This window comes from Bombus affinis, unplaced genomic scaffold (genome assembly GCF_024516045.1).
Source record: "Bombus affinis isolate iyBomAffi1 unplaced genomic scaffold, iyBomAffi1.2 ctg00000075.1, whole genome shotgun sequence".
NCBI lineage: Eukaryota > Metazoa > Arthropoda > Insecta > Hymenoptera > Apidae > Bombus > Bombus affinis.
In genome coordinates this window covers 129707-154017 of record NW_026108825.1, presented here as the reverse complement: position 1 = coordinate 154017, position 24311 = coordinate 129707, and the positions used below count along the sequence as shown (strand labels likewise).

The following is a 24311-nucleotide window of genomic DNA, read 5'->3' as shown; positions in this document are numbered from 1 at the left end:
AATAATATAATCGATTGGCCTATAAATACAGCGATGACAAATCACCTCTAGATAACGGCTGAGAATTACGCTTGGACGAGAGATTCGATTTAACTACTATCCGCTGGCAATCCATACCAAGACACGCTGTATGCGAATCAAAATGATCCATTCGCTCGAACGACTACGAGTTATCGCCTCTTTATTTTTCGTAGATGCTAGAACGCCTGCACTCTTCCCAGATTTGTTCCTCGGCTGTGAAAAGACTATTTCTCTTGGCGACGTTTTCTTCCAGCTAATCTCCATTTATCTTTCTGATAAAAAAGACTTCTGCGAAAGAAGTTAAATATCGAACTTGAGAATTTATTTAACGTAATATTTCAAAAGTTGAGGCAAAGGCGTATTATCTAACGACAACGGTGTCGAGACGTTGAAAGCATATTTACAGGATCAATTGAGCGATGACTAAATCTGCTAAGGTCGCGGTCGATCTGAGGCAGATACCTGCGAAATCTTATTATAGATATTGTAGTATCGGGAAAAAGGGATAGGATTAGGATAATTTAGATTTGTAAAATTCTCCTAATACTATTTATTTAAGATAAGTAAAAATAACAGAGATTAATTGGACAGAGAACGATAAATGTTCAACTTGAACTAAAACACAAAAGCATTCTATCCCGGAAGTTATGGAACGCCTTCTTCTAGTTGTTGGACTAGACTTGTTTCATCGATGCTTAACCGTATATTGGCTTAAGGTCGTATTACATAATCTTATTATTGATCGTATCGAAGATTGCGTAAGTAAAGTATAGTTTATAACAATTGCACCATCGACTCGAGATTTGCGCTAAATTAATTCCGCTTCTTCTTGCACCTTGTTACTCGGGTACATGATGAGCGTGAAATTTTTTCAAAGTAAATAATTTATAGCTATAACTCAATTTACATCACAGTCTAAGTAACAATTTATTACAATTTAAATTTATTTCCAAGCTGACTGCATATATAAGCAGTGTAATTTCATAAAAATATCATACAGGTAGCAATTTCAATTTCTCTGTTCTACACCTTTTCACTGGTATACCTGTATACCAAATATTTGTATACCAAATATAGAACTTTTGTGTCAAAATTAGATTTACTTGAAAATTGTATAATTTCATAATAATATCGATTCACTCAACCTTTCTGCGTGATCGAATTTGCTCCAGCCGCTGCATTGCAGATAATTCGCAGGGCATGTTCCTGGTGGACAGTTGAAGGTGTCGTGCAATTTGAAAATAAAATGCTGATATGATGAATAGGGGAATGATGTAATAGGCCAGGAACTTGAACAGCACCACCCCTCTCCTATAGCTTGCCCCTGCGTTTCAGAACGAGAAATAAATTAATACGACTTCGTGGGTGTGAAATGAAAACACGGAGAAATGTCCAATATTTCAGCGTGTGAGATACTCGCCTAATTCCACGGGGAAAGGGTTACAGATGTGGATGCTGGAGTTAGTTGTTATGTCGACGTTCATCACGTGAGAGAAAAGAGCAGCAGGCATCGACAGAACAATCGCCAGCACCCAAATAAGGCAGGCTGTTAGTATCGCTAATGGTATTGCTTTCATTCCGGCTACATGGCGGCGAATAGGATTTACGACCGCGTAGTACCTACGATGCAACACGAGCATATCTTTCTTTTATTCGTAAATCAATTTTTATTGAAACCTTAACCCTGAAATACTATAGAACGGAGTAATTTATACCCCACTTAAATGTTTCATTTACAGAGTGATTTGAGTGGAATAAGACTTTTGTGTTTTAGTTCAAGTTGAACATTTATCGTTCTCTGTCCAATTAATCTCTGTTATTTTTATTTATCTTAAATAAATAGTATTAGGAGAATTTTACAAATCTAAATTATCCTAATCCTGTCCTTTTTTCCGATACTACAATAATGAAACAAACAAATATCTTGTGATGTAGTTATGATATTAGCAAACAATTTTTTAAATATTGTTTTTGTAATGTAAAGAAGGCAGAACCGTACAAAGTATAGAATCAAAACATAATGGACGTAGAAATCGATATTTTTACTGATTTTGATTTTTTGTTACTATCATAGAAAATAATAATTCTTTAAAATTGGTTTACAAACCGGAATCGATATGTAACAGTTTTCGTGCCTCGTTCTGCCTTTTTACGTTTTTACAGTTAATTCAACCAGACACAAAGTTAACACCTAGAACTTTTCGTCAGGTGAGTCCAGCAGCGAGGAAGACCTGACAAATGAAGTTCTTCGCAAAGTGTTCGAGAATCTTCCCGGAACACCCGACTCCGTTGAAACAATCATGAACCGAGTGACTAACAGCAAATTAAATAAGCCTCAATTCGACGCGATTCACGGTAAAAAGATTCAACTGTTGGGTTATGACACCTGTCGCAGAGCTACAGTGGGGTTCATGAAGAATGTTGTTCCCGAAACGAAATGGGATGTAAACTCGAAGTCGTCTCAATCGAATTACTCTGCCTTTCGTCTGGGGATTTATTCGAGGAACGAGCCGAGAATGGCGCATTGTAGAACTGGTTTATGGAAAAGTACTTCGTCTCACGACCAGGAGATTCAAGACAGAATGCTGAGAAGCTTGGACCTCCATTTGGTGAGTAAACAAAGAGATTATACTGCCAAATTGATACTGGGGATTATACTGCCAAATGGATACTCGGGCATTTAAAATGGATACTGACGGGATTTTATTGAATCTCGTCGTTTCTCATTGAAACAATGGTGAAACTTTATGAAATATTTGTACTTTTGCTGATTTTTTAAGATTTGTGGTTAAGACTTTGTCTAAGCTTCCATCAGGGTCTTGAATAGTAAACTGCGAATATTTATTCAAATTCATATTTTTATGGATACTGCTGAAGGAATGCAACCTAAGCAGAAACTTGCTTTACTAAATATTCTAACGACTACTCTATTTTGCGTACTTTATATATTTTTGCATATTACGTACGTTCATAAGTTTCTCACAAATGCATGTTCGCAGTTTACTTGATAATCACTTTTTATCTAGTCAAACTTATTCAAAGCTGTACCTGTTTCTATTGAATCATTCTAGTCATACACACGAGTCATTGAATGTTAATTGCGGAAGTTATGTTAGGCCTACACGGCCTAGAGTCTCCTACCGCTCTCACAGTATTCAGAAGTCCGACAGCTCCTACAGCTCTCAAGGGCCTAGAGCTCCTATAGCTCTTCTTCTCTCATCTAAGAATAATCCTTCTTTTCGTTATCTGTATCTTAATCAACGGCGTTACTACTTTGTGTGATTGTATAAAGTGTTGGAAATATACATTATTATAACTCTGTGACTCCCAGTGTTATACCGCAACAACTACCCCGATTATTCTAACCGAAATACGGGGATCGAACTATTCGTGGTGTTGATTATTCTAATCGTAACGGGAATTTACGATTCCCGTTGACGCGTATTCTAACGACCGCGTCTCCCCGCGATAGCTCGAAAATACAATACACAATTAAAAAACAAACAAACAAAGGAGTTTAAAAGGTATTAATACGACTTAACATTTAGAACGCTGTATAATTTTTTATGTCGATTCCCGCATAGCGAAAGAGAAAAGAAAGAACGCCAGAATGTTCAGCAATGAATGGACTAGATAACTTGTGCCATTTGTATACTTGTATAGAAAATTAATTTGCCCTCTGCCGTACTTAGTTCATCTCAGAATAAATTAGTTCCGTAAGGCTTATTTATTTTTTATTCTATTCACATTTTACGAATCCTCGAGCTTGTTCTGGATAAATAGATTGCTCGGAGATTTCCACGTGATGCCTAATAAAATATTATGCATATTTATGCGGTCCACGAGATAGAATATAACTCTAAGTGAAACATAACAGTATATCGACAGAAGCAGGCACCATTCGATATCGATTTTTTTTCTTTCTTAATCGCCTCTGTTGATTATTTCTCGCGCTTTCCTTCGTAGAGAAAAATACTTTGCTCGAATGTTTGACATTTCTTAATGAGACCGTAGCACAGTATACCGCTAATTTTGTGCGTAGAAATATACATCTATCGTTCGAACACTCATACACACTCGAAAAATACAATATTCGTTATTTCTTTGTTAACAATGATATCAGGTCCGTTTTATAGTCAAACTTTATATAACGCTACGATATAGTATCTTTCAATTGTACTTTACAGTAATAAAAATCCTAATATCGTCCAAATCTCAAGGCTTACAATCGTTGTGCTAGGAACTAGGCAAACGAAAATACATAAATCTAAAATTCTATCACCTATAAATAGTACAATACTAAAAAAACTGTCTTTCGTGTGTTCGTTGTATATATTATATCAATATTTTGAAATAGAATTTAATACGAAAGACATGTTTCGCATTCCTACAATTTAAAAGATTGCCTGTCTTTCTGAATTTTACGATGTACAATTAAAATATTTCTTGCGATAGTCATCTGCGACATATTAGAGTTAATGTAACATTTGACTTGTATGTGATTATTAAAATTAAACTGCTGAAACATAACGTATAGAGGGCTCCAGCAGCAGGATACTAAATTATTGCCAATGGGAACAGAATCAACGAGGAAAAACATGACAATCGGAGTACATCCCGCGAAGGTAACGGAACTCGACGATAAACAAGTCAAAGTTGAAACGACCTAAGTTTCTCGGGATTCATGAGAAAATTCATGAGAATATTTCAGAAATAAATTTCCAGTATCGATAACAATTATTTGATTTTACATGTCGTTTCTTTCACGCGATCTATCCAATCTATTTATCTAGAATTGACTCCGATATCATCATCTTCCGTCTCATCGAATCTGTATTTCTTAAAGATACCTTAAAGCGATCTACTTATACATATATACGTACTAAAAATATATTCAATCCATACTTGCATGATATTTCAAATCTTCATCCCCTGCCTGAATTCAAAAGCAAAAATATTCCAAGAAGACATCACTGCTGAAAGCTCCAGGGGTTACAAACAAACAGACATCGAATTTTCGACGTGATCGTGGATCTCCGAGCGGTTTCTCAGTGTTGTTGTACGAGAGTGGGTCCGCTGCCAAGATTTCGCCAAGGATCCGGTATGTCGAAATGTGCTGGGACTGTGAGCAGAGCATCGTCCGCGGTTCTGTCCGCGCTACAATTATTCGGCTTCACGCGAATCGTGTTTACGCACTCTATGGGTAACTTGAAGAAGTCCACCTTGTAATTGTAACCCTGGCTGCTGATTCGGATGACGGTATGCAGTGGCACCTCAGCGTAAGGCACCTCTTCCGGTTTTTTATCTGTGAAAACGCCAATGATGCAGCGCAGAATAGCTTGATGAGACACGACCAAGATGTTGTTGGATCTCTGTAATTCAGCAATAACCGGTTCCACGCGGCGCATGGCGTCGATGTAGCTTTCTCCCCATGGATAACGATAGCGCAGCTTATCTTGATCGCGCCATGCAAATTCCTACGCAAAAGCATTGATTTAGAGATCTAGAAGGTATATACGCTATCTATGTACTATATACTAAAGTATATAGACTTTTGCCTAAGTCATGGAATGGTTCGTACATCGAGGTCCTCAAAGCATTAAAACCTAGCTTATGCAAAGTCAGGGAACAATGGCTGATTTTAAACATAAACTTTAATAAAGTAGACCTGCGATATAATATTCAAATCATGGTATGATTTAAGTTTCGTTATAGTACACGGTTAATAAGTACACATCAACTTCGTATTGTAATTATAATTGTTACGCCGCGCAACACATCTGCACGCCATCCCGCGCGGCTTACCAACCAACGGTCTACCTGTCGTCCTTCTAACACTCCATAGGCCCAAGGACCCACTATAAAGTTGCAATTCTAGCTGCATTGTTCGCACACATGGTCTAAGCACATCTGTTTGCCAGAAAAGACTTTCTAATTCCAGAAGTGTTTTCGGCCGGTTTTTAGAAAGGTCCTTGGGTTTATTATGTGCTCTTAAGAATAACGAAGAAAGCGGAGATATACCTAACCGAAAATCTGAGTTTCCCTGTAAACAATGTCGCCTAGGACCCAAGTTGGTAGGAGGTTTCTTCCTCCTCTCTTCCTTACTAACATTGGTCCCAACCAATCGACATCGCGGATTATTTCCCTCACTTTACTAACTGAAAATGTAAGCAACGAATCCGCGTTCTTCGTTCAAAGGGCACACCCATACCAAGCTTTCCTCCGCATTCACATTAGAATAAAACTTTAGAGTTTGATCGTCTCTCGCGGTGCCTAGAGTTCCTGCATTTCCTACAACTCTCACCGTTCCTGTATCTTTCTGAGTTCCTTCATCATTTCTCAAGGTGCCTACACGGCCTAGAATCTTCTAAGGCTCTCACTTATCCAGAACTCCGACAGTTCCTATAACTCTCAAGGGCCTAGAGCGCCTAAAGCTCTCCTTCTCTCATTCAAGACTAACTCTTCTCTCGTTATCTGTATCTTAATCAACGGCGTTACTACTTTGTGTGATTGTATAAAGTGTTGGAAATATACATTATTATAACTCTGACTTCCAGTGTTATACCGCATCAACCACCCCGATTATCCTAACCGAAATACGGGGATCGAACTATTCGTGGTGTCGATTATTCTAATCGTAACGGGAATTTACGACTCTCGTTGACGCGTATTCTAACGACCGCGTCTCCCCGCGATAGCTCGATTAAACATGGTCCTTCGAGCCGGATACTGTGTCAAGTGAAAAGTGCACGCCAGTGACACCCACTCTCATACAGTGCCACGTGAATCCAACACAACCAGCAGCGGAAGCGTTACCACCCCAGCGAGGTCAGTAACGTAAAGGGTCGTCACCTTTGAAGAGGTATGATTCGGTGGTTGAAACGCAACCACACAGCCTCCTGCCACAAAGTGGACAATCGCCATCAGAAGTAAGTTCAAACGATTTCATTATCAATAACATAAAAAATAATGGCAACCGGAAACGAACTTGCCGTCTTGCGTCGACGCCGGAGCTACTATATCGCCCAGTTTACACGCCTCGAAAAAAAATTCGACGACATTGAACAATCAGGCTGTCCGGAAGAGATCGACTTGCTTCAAATTAAAGAACGTCTAGAAACCGTCGAGAAGGAACTCCGTGCATTACAACACCAGATCGTAACTTTAGACGAGGGAGAGATCGCGCGCGGCAGTGAGCTAGCGGAAGAATACGAAAGACTGCAACTCCGAGTAGCCAAACAATTAATCAATACACGACGAAGTATACCGTCACAATCGACAAGCGGCGAATCAGCCGACGGCCGCGAGTCCGCGTCGCTAAAACTCCCGGAAGAACAAACGCGCGGTCTCGAGATCAGAGAACAGTATAACGATATATGCGATCGGCTAAGACGTAACCAACGTACAGCACGACAACCCCGGTCATCGAGACCGGCACACAATGGATCAGCCACTGGTATCAAATTGCCGCGAAATGCTTTGAATCAGCCAACCTCTCACGATCCACTGGACCGGAAGGAAGTGAATCCCATCCAGGACAACAAGGATCAACCTCCGCCGAAGGAAACCATCGCAGTAACTCGAATGGCGATCCCGTCGCCCACCACGCGGAGCTCAGCGCGTGACACTCATAACGTGTCACCCACACGCGATCTGACGACAACCACGTTCCCATCGTCAGCATCGCAACCATCTGATTCAACGTCACAAAACGTCTTGAATCAGTCCATCACTCGAGATTCTCTGGATCGGACAAAGCTGAATCCCGTCCAAGACGACAACGGTCGTACTTCGCCGACGGAAATCATCGCACCAGCTCAAATGGCGATCCCGTCGCATACCACGCGGAGCTCACCGCGTGATACTCACAACATGTCAACTGTCCGCGATCTGACGACCACGTTCGCAGTGTCAGCATCGCAATCATCTGATTCGACGTTACACAACGTCTTGAATCAATCAATCACTCAAGATCCTCTGGACCGAAAGGAGCTGATTCTCTTCCAAGACGACAACGGTCGTACTTCGCCGACGGAAATCATCGCACCAGCTCAAATGGCGATCCCGTCGCATACCACGCGGAGCTCACCGCGTGATACTCACAACATGTCAACTGTCCGCGATCTGACGACCACGTTCGCAGCGTCAGCATCGCAATCATCTGATTCGACGTTACACAACGTCTTGAATCAATCAATCGCTCGAGACCCTCTGGACCGGAAGGGACCGACTCTCATCCAAGACAACAACGGTCGTATTCCGCCAACGGGAACCATCGCATCCACTCAAACGGCGATTTCGTCGCATACCACGCTGAGCTTACCGCGTGACACTCATAACGTGTCACCCACACGCGATCTGACGACAACCACGTTCCCATCGTCAGCATCGCAACCATCTGATTCAACTACACAAGATGTCTCGAATCAGCCGAATGCTCCAGATCTGCAAGACAGGAAGGAACTGAATCACGTCCAGGACAAAAACAGTTATACTCCGCCGACGGAGAACACCACTTTACATGTTACACCTGACATGGACATCATATCGGAGAGTCTTTCTCCACGACCTAACGCGAAGAATTCTCCATCGCCACGGCGGCGAGGAGCCACGCCTGCGAGTAACCCAAATCGGGATCATCTCCACGTTATTACCACTATGACTAATCATTTAATTGTCAGTAGTTTTCAGAACGCGCCAGCTGATTTCAACACTTGTCCACTAAGCCCACAGAGCACTACGTGGGACAAGATAGCACAATTGGGGCAGATCATCGGGGGGAGCTCAGTCCCCCAATCAAACACACAACTCTGCGGCGTGTTCGAATCTATACCATGCATCACCGGAGTTTCATTCAACGACACCTCCTGGGGCAAACTATTCAAGGACACCTCATGGGCCGAGGTGTTCCACGATACTGCATGGGCCGAACCGTTTCACGATACATCCTGGATCGTGAACTTCAACGGCCCCTTAACGCAACGGCGAACCAGACACCAGGACAGACGGGTGTCCTCTACGCAACGGCTTTTCGGTCGTATCATCGAGCTTACCCTGGCGACGACGGCCTCATCAAGGCAACTACGAACATCGAAGAAGGCAGATGAAAAACGCATCTCCATACAGATATGATCTACCATTGGGAAATCGGCGAGATGTATAACGACACCTCCAGGTCTGAGGTGTCCTACAATACTTCGTAAGCCGAGCTCTTCACGACATTTCTGGATCCGTGAACTTCAGTGGCAACTTTCTTGGCAATGCCAAGAACCACGGCGGTCCAGACTACAAGGCAGTCAACGGTCCTTCGACGCAGCGACGAAGCAGTCTCCAGGACAGACAAATATCCTCAGCGCACCGGCCTTCCAGCCGTATCATCAAATTCCTCTTGGCGACCACTACATCCTCTGGACGGCCACAGTACACAGGGCAGCAACAATCAACAAGGAGGCGGATAGAAGATTTAATCAATTTTATCTCTACAGGTTTTTGATCGGTGCCCTCTCAACGGGGGGAGGATGTTACGCCGCGCAACACATCTGCACGCCATCGCGCGCGGCTTGCCAACCAACGGTCTACCTGTCGTCCTTCTAACACTCCATAGGCCCAAGGACCCACTATAAAGTTGCAATTCTAGCTGCATTGTTCGCACACATGGTCTAAGCACATCTGTTTGCCAGAAAAGACTTTCTAATTCCAGAAGTGTTTTCGGCCGGTTTTTAGAAAGGTCCTTGGGTTTATTATGTGCTCTTAAGAATAACGAAGAAAGCGGAGATATACCTAACCGAAAATCTGAGTTTCCCTATAAACAATGTCGCCTAGGACCCAAGTTGGTAGGAGGTTTCTTCCTCCTCTCTTCCTTCCTAACATTGGTCCCAACCAATCGACATCGCGGATTATTTCCCTCACTTTACTAACTGAAAATTTAAGCAACGAATCCGCGTTCTTCGTTCAAAGGGCACACCCATACCAAGCTTTCCTCCGCATTCACATTAGAATAAGACTTTAGAGTTTGATCGTCTCTCACGGTGCCTAGAGTTCCTGCATTTCCTACAACTCTCACCGTTCCTGTATCTTTCTGAGTTCCTTCATCATTTCTCAAGGTGCCTACACGGCCTAGAGTCTTCTAAGGCTCTCACTTATCCAGAACTCCGACAGTTCCTATAACTCTCAAGGGCCTAGAGCGCCTAAAGCTCTCCTTCTCTCATTCAAGACTAACTCTTCTCTCGTTATCTGTATCTTAATCAACGGCGTTACTACTTTGTGTGATTGTATAAAGTGTTGGAAATATACATTATTATAACTCTGACTTCCAGTGTTATACCGCATCAACCACCCCGATTATCCTAACCGAAATACGGGGATCGAACTATTCGTGGTGTCGATTATTCTAATCGTAACGGGAATTTACGACTCTCGTTGACGCGTATTCTAACGACCGCGTCTCCCCGCGATAGCTCGATTAAACATGGTCCTTCGAGCCGGATACTGTGTCAAGTGAAAAGTGCACGCCAGTGACACCCACTCTCATACAGTGCCACGTGAATCCAACACAACCAGCAGCGGAAGCGTTACCACCCCAGCGAGGTCAGTAACGTAAAGGGTCGTCACCTTTGAAGAGGTATAATTCGGTGGTTGAAACGCAACCACACAGCCTCCTGCCACAAAGTGGACAATCGCCAACAGAAGTAAGTTCAAACGATTTCATTATCAATTACATAAAAAATAATGGCAACCGGAAACGAACTTGCCGTCTTGCATCGACGCCGGAGCTACTATATCGCCCAGTTTACACGCCTCGAAAAAAAACTCGACGACATTGAACAATCAGGCTGTTCGGAAGAGATCGACTTGCTTCAAATTAAAGAACGTCTAGAAACCGTCGAGAAGGAACTCCGTGCATTACAACACCAGATCGTAACTTTAGACGAGGGAGAGATCGCGCGCGGCAGTGAGCTAGCGGAAGAATACGAAAGACTGCAACTCCGAGTAGCCAAACAATTAATCAATACACGACGAAGTATACCGTCACAATCGACAAGCGGCGAATCAGCCGTCGGCCGCGAGTCCGCGTCGCTAAAACTCCCGGAAGAACAAACGCGCGGTCTCGAGATCAGAGAACAGTATAACGATATATGCGATCGGCTAAGACGTAACCAACGTACAGCACGACAACCCCGGTCATCGAGACCGGCACACAATGGATCAGCCACTGGTATCAAATTGCCGCGAAATGCTTTGAATCAGCCAACCTCTCACGATCCACTGGACCGGAAGGAAGTGAATCCCATCCAGGACAACAAGGATCAACCTCCGCCGACGGAAAACATCGCAGTAACTCGAATGGCGATCCCGTCGCAACACCACGCGGAGGTCAGCGCGTGACACTCATAACGTGTCACCCACACGCGATCTGACGACAACCACGTTCCCATCGTCAGCATCGCAACCATCTGATTCAACGCCACAAAACGTCTTGAATCAGTCCATCACTCGAGATTCTCTGGATCGGACAAAGCTGAATCCCGTCCAAGACGACAACGGTCGTACTTCGCCGACGGAAATCATCGCACCAGCTCAAATGGCGATCCCGTCGCATACCACGCGGAGCTCACCGCGTGATACTCACAACATGTCAACTGTCCGCGATCTGACGACCACGTTCGCAGCGTCAGCATCGCAATCATCTGATTCAACGTTACACAACGTCTTGAATCAATCAATCGCTCGAGACCCTCTGGACCGGAAGGGACCGACTCTCATCCAAGACAACAACGGTCGTATTCCGCCAACGGGAACCATCGCATCCACTCAAACGGCGATTTCGTCGCATACCACGCTGAGCTTACCGCGTGACACTCATAACGTGTCACCCACACGCGATCTGACGACAACCACGTTCCCATCGTCAGCATCGCAACCATCTGATTCAACTACACAAGATGTCTCGAATCAGCCGAATGCTCCAGATCTGCAAGACAGGAAGGAACTGAATCACGTCCAGGACAAAAACAGTTATACTCCGCCGACGGAGAACACCACTTTACATGTTACACCTGACATGGACATCATATCGGAGAGTCTTTCTCCACGACCTAACGCGAAGAATTCTCCATCGCCACGGCGGCGAGGAGCCACGCCTGCGAGTAACCCAAATCGGGATCATCTCCACGTTATTACCACTATGACTAATCATTTAATTGTCAGTAGTTTTCAGAACGCGCCAGCTGATTTCAACACTTGTCCACTAAGCCCACAGAGCACTACGTGGGACAAGATAGCACAATTGGGGCAGATCATCGGGGGGAGCTCAGTCCCCCAATCAAACACACAACTCTGCGGCGTGTTCGAATCTATACCATGCATCACCGGAGTTTCATTCAACGACACCTCCTGGGGCAAACTATTCAAGGACACCTCATGGGCCGAGGTGTTCCACGATACTGCATGGGCCGAACCGTTTCACGATACATCCTGGATCGTGAACTTCAACGGCCCCTTAACGCAACGGCGAACCAGATACCAGGACAGACGGGTGTCCTCTACGCAACGGCTTTTCGGTCGTATCATCGAGCTTACCCTGGCGACGACGGCCTCATCAAGGCAACTACGAACATCGAAGATGGCAGATGAAAAACGCATCTCCATACAGATATGATCTACCATTGGGAAATCGGCGAGATGTATAACGACACCTCCAGGTCTGAGGTGTCCTACAATACTTCGTAAGCCGAGCTCTTCACGACATTTCTGGATCCGTGAACTTCAGTGGCAACTTTCTTGGCAATGCCAAGAACCACGGCGGTCCAGACTACAAGGCAGTCAACGGTCCTTCGACGCAGCGACGAAGCAGTCTCCAGGACAGACAAATATCCTCAGCGCACCGGCCTTCCAGCCGTATCATCAAATTCCTCTTGGCGACCACTACATCCTCTGGACGGCCACAGTACACAGGGCAGCAACAATCAACAAGGAGGCGGATAGAAGATTTAATCAATTTTATCTCTACAGGTTTTTGATCGGTGCCCTCTCAACGGGGGGAGGATGTTACGCCGCGCAACACATCTGCACGCCATCGCGCGCGGCTTGCCAACCAACGGTCTACCTGTCGTCCTTCTAACACTCCATAGGCCCAAGGACCCACTATAAAGTTGCAATTCTAGCTGCATTGTTCGCACACATGGTCTAAGCACATCTGTTTGCCAGAAAAGACTTTCTAATTCCAGAAGTGTTTTCGGCCGGTTTTTAGAAAGGTCCTTGGGTTTATTATGTGCTCTTAAGAATAACGAAGAAAGCGGAGATATACCTAACCGAAAATCTGAGTTTCCCTATAAACAATGTCGCCTAGGACCCAAGTTGGTAGGAGGTTTCTTCCTCCTCTCTTCCTTCCTAACATTGGTCCCAACCAATCGACATCGCGGATTATTTCCCTCACTTTACTAACTGAAAATTTAAGCAACGAATCCGCGTTCTTCGTTCAAAGGGCACACCCATACCAAGCTTTCCTCCGCATTCACATTAGAATAAGACTTTAGAGTTTGATCGTCTCTCACGGTGCCTAGAGTTCCTGCATTTCCTACAACTCTCACCGTTCCTGTATCTTTCTGAGTTCCTTCATCATTTCTCAAGGTGCCTACACGGCCTAGAGTCTTCTAAGGCTCTCACTTATCCAGAACTCCGACAGTTCCTATAACTCTCAAGGGCCTAGAGCGCCTAAAGCTCTCCTTCTCTCATTCAAGACTAACTCTTCTCTCGTTATCTGTATCTTAATCAACGGCGTTACTACTTTGTGTGATTGTATAAAGTGTTGGAAATATACATTATTATAACTCTGACTTCCAGTGTTATACCGCATCAACCACCCCGATTATCCTAACCGAAATACGGGGATCGAACTATTCGTGGTGTCGATTATTCTAATCGTAACGGGAATTTACGACTCTCGTTGACGCGTATTCTAACGACCGCGTCTCCCCGCGATAGCTCGATTAAACATGGTCCTTCGAGCCGGATACTGTGTCAAGTGAAAAGTGCACGCCAGTGACACCCACTCTCATACAGTGCCACGTGAATCCAACACAACCAGCAGCGGAAGCGTTACCACCCCAGCGAGGTCAGTAACGTAAAGGGTCGTCACCTTTGAAGAGGTATAATTCGGTGGTTGAAACGCAACCACACAGCCTCCTGCCACAAAGTGGACAATCGCCAACAGAAGTAAGTTCAAACGATTTCATTATCAATTACATAAAAAATAATGGCAACCGGAAACGAACTTGCCGTCTTGCGTCGACGCCGGAGCTACTATATCGCCCAGTTTACACGCCTCGAAAAAAAACTCGACGACATTGAACAATCAGGCTGTTCGGAAGAGATCGACTTGCTTCAAATTAAAGAACGTCTAGAAACCGTCGAGAAGGAACTCCGTGCATTACAACACCAGATCGTAACTTTAGACGAGGGAGAGATCGCGCGCGGCAGTGAGCTAGCGGAAGAATACGAAAGACTGCAACTCCGAGTAGCCAAACAATTAATCAATACACGACGAAGTATACCGTCACAATCGACAAGCGACGAATCAGCCGTCGGCCGCGAGTCCGCGTCGCTAAAACTCCCGGAAGAACAAACGCGCGGTCTCGAGATCAGAGAACAGTATAACGATATATGCGATCGGCTAAGACGTAACCAACGTACAGCACGACAACCCCGGTCATCGAGACCGGCACACAATGGATCAGCCACTGGTATCAAATTGCCGCGAAATGCTTTGAATCAGCCAACCTCTCACGATCCACTGGACCGGAAGGAAGTGAATCCCATTCAGAACAACAAGGATCAACCTCCGCCGACGGAAAACATCGCAGTAACTCGAATGGCGATCCCGTCGCACACCACGCGGAGCTCAGCGCGTGACACTCATAACGTGTCACCCACACGCGATCTGACGACAACCACGTTCCCATCGTCAGCATCGCAACCATCTGATTCAAGGCCACAAAACGTCTTGAATCAGTCCATCACTCGAGATTCTCTGGATCGGACAAAGCTGAATCCCGTCCAAGACGACAACGGTCGTACTTCGCCGACGGAATTCATCGCACCAGCTCAAATGGCGATCCCGTCGCATACCACGCGGAGCTCACCGCGTGATACTCACAACATGTCAACTGTCCGCGATCTGACGACCACGTTCGCAGCGTCAGCATCGCAATCATCTGATTCGACGTTACACAACGTCTTGAATCAATCAATCGCTCGAGACCCTCTGGACCGGAAGGGACCGACTCTCATCCAAGACAACAACGGTCGTATTCCGCCAACGGGAACCATCGCATCCACTCAAACGGCGATTTCGTCGCATACCACGCTGAGCTTACCGCGTGACACTCATAACGTGTCACCCACACGCGATCTGACGACAACCACGTTCCCATCGTCAGCATCGCAACCATCTGATTCAACTACACAAGATGTCTCGAATCAGCCGAATGCTCCAGATCTGCAAGACAGGAAGGAACTGAATCACGTCCAGGACAAAAACAGTTATACTCCGCCGACGGAGAACACCACTTTACATGTTACACCTGACATGGACATCATATCGGAGAGTCTTTCTCCACGACCTAACGCGAAGAATTCTCCATCGCCACGGCGGCGAGGAGCCACGCCTGCGAGTAACCCAAATCGGGATCATCTCCACGTTATTACCACTATGACTAATCATTTAATTGTCAGTAGTTTTCAGAACGCGCCAGCTGATTTCAACACTAGTCCACTAAGCCCACAGAGCACTACGTGGGACAAGATAGCACAATTGGGGCAGATCATCGGGGGGAGCTCAGTCCCCCAATCAAACACACAACTCTGCGGCGTGTTCGAATCTATACCATGCATCACCGGAGTTTCATTCAACGACACCTCCTGGGGCAAACTATTCAAGGACACCTCATGGGCCGAGGTGTTCCACGATACTGCATGGGCCGAACCGTTTCACGATACATCCTGGATCGTGAACTTCAACGGCCCCTTAACGCAACGGCGAACCAGACACCAGGACAGACGGGTGTCCTCTACGCAACGGCTTTTCGGTCGTATCATCGAGCTTACCCTGGCGACGACGGCCTCATCAAGGCAACTACGAACATCGAAGAAGGCAGATGAAAAACGCATCTCCATACAGATATGATCTACCATTGGGAAATCGGCGAGATGTATAACGACACCTCCAGGTCTGAGGTGTCCTACAATACTTCGTAAGCCGAGCTCTTCACGACATTTCTGGATCCGTGAACTTCAGTGGCAACTTTCTTGGCAATGCCAAGAACCACGGCGGTCCAGACTACAAGGCAGTCAACGGTCCTTCGACGCAGCGACGAAGCAGTCACCAGGACAGACAAATATCCTCAGCGCACCGGCCTTCCAGCCGTATCATCAAATTCCTCTTGGCGACCACTACATCCTCTGGACGGCCACAGTACACAGGGCAGCAACAATCAACAAGGAGGCGGATAGAAGATTTAATCAATTTTATCTCTACAGGTTTTTGATCGGTGCCCTCTCAACGGGGGGAGGATGTTACGCCGCGCAACACATCTGCACGCCATCGCGCGCGGCTTGCCAACCAACGGTCTACCTGTCGTCCTTCTAACACTCCATAGGCCCAAGGACCCACTATAAAGTTGCAATTCTAGCTGCATTGTTCGCACACATGGTCTAAGCACATCTGTTTGCCAGAAAAGACTTTCTAATTCCAGAAGTGTTTTCGGCCGGTTTTTAGAAAGGTCCTTGGGTTTATTATGTGCTCTTAAGAATAACGAAGAAAGCGGAGATATACCTAACCGAAAATCTGAGTTTCCCTATAAACAATGTCGCCTAGGACCCAAGTTGGTAGGAGGTTTCTTCCTCCTCTCTTCCTTCCTAACATTGGTCCCAACCAATCGACATCGCGGATTATTTCCCTCACTTTACTAACTGAAAATTTAAGCAACGAATCCGCGTTCTTCGTTCAAAGGGCACACCCATACCAAGCTTTCCTCCGCATTCACATTAGAATAAAACTTTAGAGTTTGATCGTCTCTCACGGTGCCTAGAGTTCCTGCATTTCCTACAACTCTCACCGTTCCTGTATCTTTCTGAGTTCCTTCATCATTTCTCAAGGTGCCTACACGGCCTAGAGTCTTCTAAGGCTCTCACTTATCCAGAACTCCGACAGTTCCTATAACTCTCAAGGGCCTAGAGCGCCTAAAGCTCTCCTTCTCTCATTCAAGACTAACTCTTCTCTCGTTATCTGTATCTTAATCAACGGCGTTACTACTTTGTGTGATTGTATAAAGTGTTGGAAATATACATTATTATAACTCTGACTTCCAGTGTTATACCGCATCAACCACCCCGATTATCCTAACCGAAATACGGGGATCGAACTATTCGTGGTGTCGATTATTCTAATCGTAACGGGAATTTACGACTCTCGTTGACGCGTATTCTAACGACCGCGTCTCCCCGCGATAGCTCGATTAAACATGGTCCTTCGAGCCGGATACTGTGTCAAGTGAAAGGTGCACGCCAGTGACACCCACTCTTATACAGTGCCACGTGAATCCAACACAACCAGCAGCGGAAGCGTTACCACCCCAGCGAGGTCAGTAACGTAAAGGGTCGTCACCTTTGAAGAGGTATAATTCGGTGGTTGAAACGCAACCACACAGCCTCCTGCCACAAAGTGGACAATCGCCAACAGAAGTAAGTTCAAACGATTTCATTATCAATTACATAAAAAATAATGGCAACCGGAAACGAACTTGCCGTCTTGCGTCGACGCCGGAGCTACTATATCGCCCAGTTTACACGCCTCGAAAAAAAAACTCGACGACATTGAACAATCAGGCTGTTCGGAAGAGATCGACTTGCTTCAAATTAAAGAACGTCTAGAAACCGTCGAGAAGGAACTCCGTGCATTACAACACCAGATCGTAACTTTAGACGAGGGAGAGATCGCGCGCGGCAGTGAGCTAGCGGAAGAATACGAAAGACTGCAACTCCGAGTAGCCAAACAATTAATCAATACACGACGAAGTATACCGTCACAATCGACAAGCGGCGAATCAGCCGTCGGCCGCGAGTCCGCGTCGCTAAAACTCCCGGAAGAACAAACGCGCGGTCTCGAGATCAGAGAACAGTATAACGATATATGCGATCGGCTAAGACGTAACCAACGTACAGCACGACAACCCCGGTCATCGAGACCGGCACACAATGGATCAGCCACTGGTATCAAATTGCCGCGAAATGCTTTGAATCAGCCAACCTCTCACGATCCACTGGACCGGAAGGAAGTGAATCCCATCCAGGACAACAAGGATCAACCTCCGCCGACGGAAAACATCGCAGTAACTCGAATGGCGATCCCGTCGCACACCACGCGGAGCTCAGCGCGTGACACTCATAACGTGTCACCCACACGCGATCTGACGACAACCACGTTCCCATCGTCAGCATCGCAACCATCTGATTCAACGCCACAAAACGTCTTGAATCAGTCCATCACTCGAGATTCTCTGGATCGGACAAAGCTGAATCCCGTCCAAGGTGACAACGGTCGTACTTCGCCGACGGAAATCATCGCACCAGCTCAAATGGCGATCCCGTCGCATACCACGCGGAGCTCACCGCGTGATACTCACAACATATCAACTGTCCGCGATCTGACGACCACGTTCGCAGCGTCAGCATCGCAATCATCTGATTCGACGTTACACAACGTCTTGAATCAATCAATCGCTCGAGACCCTCTGGACCGGAAGGGACCGACTCTCATCCAAGACAACAACGGTCGTATTCCGCCAACGGGAACCATCGCATCCACTCAAACGGCGATTTCGTCGCATACCACGCTGAGCTTACCGCGTGACACTCATAACGTGTCACCCACACGCGATCTGACGACAACCACGTTCCCATCGTCAGCATCGCAACCATCTGATTCAACTACACAAGATGTCTCGAATCAGCCGAATGCTCCAGATCTGAAAGACAGGAGGGAACTGAATCACGTCCAGGACAAAAACAGTTATACTCCGCCGACGGAGAACACCACTTTACATGTTACACCTGACATGGACATCATATCGGAGAGTCTTTCTCCACGACCTAACGCGAAGAATTCTCCATCGCCACGGCGGCGAGGAGCCACGCCTGCGAGTAACCCAAATCGGGATCATCTCCACGTTATTACCACTATGACTAATCATTTAATTGTCAGTAGTTTTCAGAACGCGCCAGCTGATTTCAACACTTGTCCACTAAGCCCACAGAGCACTACGTGGGACAAGATAGCACAATTGGGTCAGATCATCGGGGGGAGCTCAGTCCCCCAATCAAACACACAACTCTGCGGCGTGTTCGAATCTATACCATGCATCACCGGAGTTTCATTCAACGACACCTCCTGGGGCAAACTATTCAAGGACACCTCATGGGCCGAGGTGTTCCACGATACTGCATGGGCCGAACCGTTTCACGATACATCCTGGATCGTGAACTTCAACGGCCCTTTAACGCAACGGCGAACCAGACACCAGGACAGACGGGTGTCCTCTACGCAACGGCTTTTCGGTCGTATCATCGAGCTTACCCTGGCGACGACGGCCTCATCAAGGCAACTACGAACATCGAAGAAGGCAGATGAAAAACGCATCTCCATACAGATATGATCTACCATTGGGAAATCGGCGAGATGTATAACGACACCTCCAGGTCTGAGGTGTCCTACAATACTTCGTAAGCCGAGCTCTTCACGACATTTCTGGATCCGTGAACTTCAGTGGCAACTTTCTTGGCAATTCCAAGCACCACGGCGGTCCAGACTACAAGGCAGTCAACGGTCCTTCGACGCAGCGACGAAGCAGTCTCCAGGACAGACAAATATCCTCAGCGCACCGGCCTTCCAGCCGTATCATCAAATTCCTCTTGGCGACCACTACATCCTCTGGACGGCCACAGTACACAGGGCAGCAACAATCAACAAGGAGGCGGATAGAAGATTTAATCAATTTTATCTCTACAGGTTTTTGATCGGTGCCCCCTCAACGGGGGGAGGATGTTACGCCGCGCAACACATCTGCACGCCATCGCGCGCGGCTTGCCAACCAACGGTCTACCTGTCGTCCTTCTAACACTCCATAGGCCCAAGGACCCACTATAAAGTTGCAATTCTAGCTGCATTGTTCGCACACATGGTCTAAGCACATCTGTTTGCCAGAAAAGACTTTCTAATTCCAGAAGTGTTTTCGGCCGGTTTTTAGAAAGGTCCTTGGGTTTATTATGTGCTCTTAAGAATAACGAAGAAAGCGGAGATATACCTATCCGAAAATCTGAGTTTCCCTATAAACAATGTCGCCTAGGACCCAAGTTGGTAGGAGGTTTCTTCCTCCTCTCTTCCTTCCTAACATTGGTCCCAACCAATCGACATCGCGGATTATTTCCCTCACTTTACTAACTGAAAATTTAAGCAACGAATCCGCGTTCTTCGTTCAAAGGGCACACCCATACCAAGCTTTCCTCCGCATTCACATTAGAATAAAACTTTAGAGTTTGATCGTCTCTCACGGTGTCTAGAGTTCCTGCATTTCCTACAACTCTCACCGTTCCTGTATCTTTCTGAGTTCCTTCATCATTTCTCAAGGTGCCTACACGGCCTAGAGTCTTCTAAGGCTCTCACTTATCCAGAACTCCGACAGTTCCTATAACTCTCAAGGGCCTAGAGCGCCTAAAGCTCTCCTTCTCTCATTCAAGATTAACTCTTCTCTCGTTATCTGTATCTTAATCAACGGCGTTACTACTTTGTGTGATTGTATAAAGTGTTGGAAATATACATTATTATAACTCTGACTTCCAGTGTTATACCGCATCAACCACCCCGATTATCCTAACCGAAATACGGGGATCGAACTATTCGTGGTGTCGATTATTCTAATCGTAACGGGAATTTACGACTCTCGTTGACGCGTATTCTAACGACCGCGTCTCCCCGCGATAGCTCGATTAAACATGGTCCTTCGAGCCGGATACTGTGTCAAGTGAAAAGTGCACGCCAGTGACACCCACTCTCATACAGTGCCACGTGAATCCAACACAACCAGCAGCGGAAGCGTTACCACCCCAGCGAGGTCAGTAACGTAAAGGGTCGTCACCTTTGAAGAGGTATAATTCGGTGGTTGAAACGCAACCACACAGCCTCCTGCCACAAAGTGGACAATCGCCAACAGAAGTAAGTTCAAACGATTTCATTATCAATTACATAAAAAATAATGGCAACCGGAAACGAACTTGCCGTCTTGCGTCGACGCCGGAGCTACTATATCGACCAGTTTACACGCCTCGAAAAAAAACTCGACGACATTGAACAATCAGGCTGTTCGGAAGAGATCGACTTGCTTCAAATTAAAGAACGTCTAGAAACCGTCGAGAAGGAACTCCGTGCATTACAACACCAGATCGTAACTTTAGACGAGGGAGAGATCGCGCGCGGCAGTGAGCTAGCGGAAGAATACGAAAGACAGCAACTCCGAGTAGCCAAACAATTAATCAATACACGACGAAGTATACCGTCACAATCGACAAGCGGCGAATCAGCCGTCGGCCGCGAGTCCGCGTCGCTAAAACTCCCGGAAGAACAAACGCGCGGTCTCGAGATCAGAGAACAGTATAACGATATATGCGATCGGCTAAGACGTAACCAACGTACAGCACGACAACCCCGGTCATCGAGACCGGCACACAATGGATCAGCCACTGGTATCAAATTGCCGCGAAATGCTTTGAATCAGCCAACCTCTCACGATCCACTGGACCGGAAGGAAGTGAATCCCATCCAGGACAACAAGGATCAACCTCCGCCGACGGAAAACATCGCAGTAACTCGAATGGCGATCCCGTCGCACACCATGCGGAGCTCAGCGCGTGACACTCATAACGTGTCACCCACACGCGATCTGACGACGACCACGTTCCCATCGTCAGCATCGCAACCATCTGATTCAACGCCACAAAACGTCTTGAATCAGTCCATCACTCGAGATTCTCTAGATCGGACAAAGCTGAATCCCGTCCAAGACGACAACGGTCGTACTTCGCCGACGGAAATCATCGCACCAGCTCAAATGGCGATCCCGTCGCATACCACGCGGAGCTCACCGCGTGATACTCACAACATGTCAACTGTCCGCGATCTGACGACCACGTTCGCAGCGTCAGCATCGCAATCATCTGATTCGACGTTACACAACGTCTTGAATCAATCAATCGCTCGAGACCCTCTGGACCGGAAGGGACCGACTCTCATCCAAGACAACAACGGCCGTATTCCGCCAACGGGAACCATCGCATCCACTCAAACGGCGATTTCGTCGCATACCACGCTGAGCTTACCGCGTGACACTCATAACGTGTCACCCACACGCGATCTGACGACAACCACGTTCCCATCGTCAGCATCGCAACCATCTGATTCAACTACACAAGATGTCTCGAATCAGCCGAATGCTCCAGATGTGCAAGACAGGAAGGAACTGAATCACGTCCAGGACAAAAACAGTTATACTCCGCCGACGGAGAACACCACTTTACATATTACACCTGACATGGACATCATATCGGAGAGTCTTTCTCCATGACCTAACGCGAAGAATTCTCCATCGCCACGGCGGCGAGGAGCCACGCCTGCGAGTAACCCAAATCGGGATCATCTCCACGTTATTACCACTATGACTAATCATTTAATTGTCAGTAGTTTTCAGAACGCGCCAGCTGATTTCAACACTTGTCCACTAAGCCCACAGAGCACTACGTGGGACAAGATAGCACAATTGGGTCAGATCATCGGGGGGAGCTCAGTCCCCCAATCAAACACACAACTCTGCGGCGTGTTCGAATCTATACCATGCATCACCGGAGTTTCATTCAACGACACCTCCTGGGGCAAACTATTCAAGGACACCTCATGGGCCGAGGTGTTCCACGATACTGCATGGGCCGAACCGTTTCACGATACATCCTGGATCGTGAACTTCAACGGCCCCTTAACGCAACGGCGAACCAGACACCAGGACAGACGGGTGTCCTCTACGCAACGGCTTTTCGGTCGTATCATCGAGCTTACCCTGGCGACGACGGCCTGATCAAGGCAACTACGAACATCGAAGAAGGCAGATGAAAAACGCATCTCCATACAGATATGATCTACCATTGGGAAATCGGCGAGATGTATAACGACACCTCCAGGTCTGAGGTGTCCTACAATACTTCGTAAGCCGAGCTCTTCACGACATTTCTGGATCCGTGAACTTCAGTGGCAACTTTCTTGGCAATGCCAAGCACCACGGCGGTCCAGACTACAAGGCAGTCAACGGTCCTTCGACGCAGCGACGAAGCAGTCTCCAGGACAGACAAATATCCTCAGCGCACCGGCCTTCCAGCCGTATCATCAAATTCCTCTTGGCGACCACTACATCCTCTGGACGGCCACAGTACACAGGGCAGCAACAATCAACAAGGAGGCGGATAGAAGATTTAATCAATTTTATCTCTACAGGTTTTTGATCGGTGCCCTCTCAACGGGGGGAGGATGTTACGCCGCGCAACACATCTGCACGCCATCGCGCGCGGCTTGCCAACCAACGGTCTACCTGTCGTCCTTCTAACACTCCATAGGCCCAAGGACCCACTATAAAGTTGCAATTCTAGCTGCATTGTTCGCACACATGGTCTAAGCACATCTGTTTGCCAGAAAAGACTTTCTAATTCCAGAAGTGTTTTAGGCCGGTTTTTAGAAAGGTCCTTGGGTTTATTATGTGCTCTTAAGAATAACGAAGAAAGCGGAGATATACCTAACCGAAAATCTGAGTTTCCCTATAAACAATGTCGCCTAGGACCCAAGTTGGTAGGAGGTTTCTTCCTCCTCTCTTCCTTCCTAACATTGGTCCCAACCAATCGACATCGCGGATTATTTCCCTCACTTTACTAACTGAAAATTTAAGCAACGAATCCGCGTTCTTCGTTCAAAGGGCACACCCATACCAAGCTTTCCTCCGCATTCACATTAGAATAAAACTTTAGAGTTTGATCGTCTCTCACGGTGCCTAGAGTTCCTGCATTTCCTACAACTCTCACCGTTCCTGTATCTTTCTGAGTTCCTTCATCATTTCTCAAGGTGCCTACACGGCCTAGTGTCTTCTAAGGCTCTCACTTATCCAGAACTCCGACAGTTCCTATAACTCTCAAGGGCCTAGAGCGCC

At 46.5% G+C, this 24311-nt stretch overlaps 1 protein-coding gene and 2 long non-coding RNA genes across 5 annotated transcripts in view; 2 read left to right on the top strand and 1 right to left on the bottom strand.

The window, feature by feature from the left end:
- Positions 1-24311, top strand: part of LOC126927122 (immediate early response 3-interacting protein 1-like) — a 130958-nt gene that overhangs the window by 81680 nt on the left and 24967 nt on the right. The gene's annotated exons all lie outside the window — the stretch shown is intronic.
- LOC126927133 (uncharacterized) lies at positions 557-17566 on the bottom strand. Of its 3 annotated transcripts, none has more exons than XR_007715200.1 (3): positions 17077-17566; positions 13073-13550; positions 557-1057 (listed from the first exon to the last, which is right to left on the bottom strand). It is a non-coding gene; the product is annotated as an uncharacterized LOC126927133 (long non-coding RNA). The 3 variants fall into 3 exon arrangements; XR_007715199.1 differs by lacking the exon at positions 13073-13550 and adding an exon at positions 9547-10024; XR_007715198.1 differs by lacking the exons at positions 13073-13550; positions 17077-17566 and adding exons at positions 9547-10024; positions 13552-14578.
- Positions 6032-22368, top strand: LOC126927135 (uncharacterized). The gene is made up of 3 exons (XR_007715203.1): positions 6032-6883; positions 17694-18606; positions 22132-22368. It is a non-coding gene; the product is annotated as an uncharacterized LOC126927135 (long non-coding RNA).